Below are 1,380 nucleotides of genomic sequence, written 5' to 3' on the forward strand. Positions count from 1 at the left end.
TTTTTTTTTTTTTTTTTTCTGGTAGAGATTTTAATATATTCTGGGCACAAACCTTTGCTCTGTTATATATAACTCAAATATTTTCTGCCAGTCTATGTTCATCACGGGACCTCTGGTGGCATAGTGCATAAAGCATTTGACTGCTAACCAGAAGACTGGCGGTTCAAATCCACCAGCCACTCTTTGGAAGGAAGGTTGAGTAATCTACGTCTGTAGTGATAACACCTTGGAAAACCAAGAAGGGGTCTCTGTGACTCAGAGCCAACTCAATGGCAGTGAATTTGGTTTGGTTTGGTATGCTCATCACACAGTCTTTAGGTATATGACTTTTGCTTTCCATAAGCTGTGTAAGAAGTCCTTTCCTGCTCAAAAGTAATAAATATCCCTGTGTTGTTAAACATTGTTTTATAGTATTATTTTTTACATGTAAGTCTTCACTTTATTTCCACTGTATTTATTTATTGTTTGTGGTAAGGAATTTACTTTTTCCTAATGTCTAGAGATAGGTTACAGCTCTTTTTATTGAATAATCTGTCCATCCTTCCACTGTTTTGCAATTCAATATTTTACATAAAATTTCTATGTATACATTGGTCAGCTTCTAGACTCTCTATTCTGTTCCTTTGTCAGTTAGTCTATTCCTGGAACAATATTACACTATTTAATTTTTATACAGCTTCTTGATACTGAGTAGGGGCCCATTTTTCTCTTTCAAAATAGTACCTTGCCTATTATATGTTTATTCTGTCATTTGAATTTCAGAGTCAGCTTGTCAAGTTCCTTGAAAAATCTTGTCGGGATCTGGATTTATAGTCTACTCTGTCGGAAGGAAGGTTGGGCAATCCTACTTACGTAGTGATACTGCCTCGGAAACCCAAGGAGGGGTCGCTATGAGTTGGGGCCGACTCCACGGCACATAACAACAACAACAACAACAACAAGTATATAGATTAATTTGTAGGGAAAGGGCTTTTTGAAATATTGATAGCCCATTCCTGTTGAGTCAATTCTGACTCATAGCAATGCTATATAGGAAAGAGTAGAACTGCCTCATAGGATTTCCAAGGATGTATGTAATCTTTACAGAAGTGGACTGCCACATCTTTCTCCTGAGGAGTGTCTGGTGGGTTTTAACCACCAACCACTCAATTAGCAGCCCAGCACTTAACCACTTCATCAGCAAGAGTTCCTTATAGCTTCTATTTATTCATGTTTTTTTTTCTGTCTTTAATAAAATTTTACAGTTTTCTACACAAGGATGTTCTCCATTTGTGGCTAGGTTTATTGCTAGGTACTTTATATATATATAAATACACACACACACACACACACACACACATATATATACATTGTTGTTGTTGTTGTTAAGTGCCGTCGAGT

This window comes from Orycteropus afer, unplaced genomic scaffold, assembly GCF_000298275.1.
Source record: "Orycteropus afer afer isolate SDZICR_OR568_19922 unplaced genomic scaffold, OryAfe1.0 scaffold00024, whole genome shotgun sequence".
NCBI classification, from domain to species: domain Eukaryota; kingdom Metazoa; phylum Chordata; class Mammalia; order Tubulidentata; family Orycteropodidae; genus Orycteropus; species Orycteropus afer.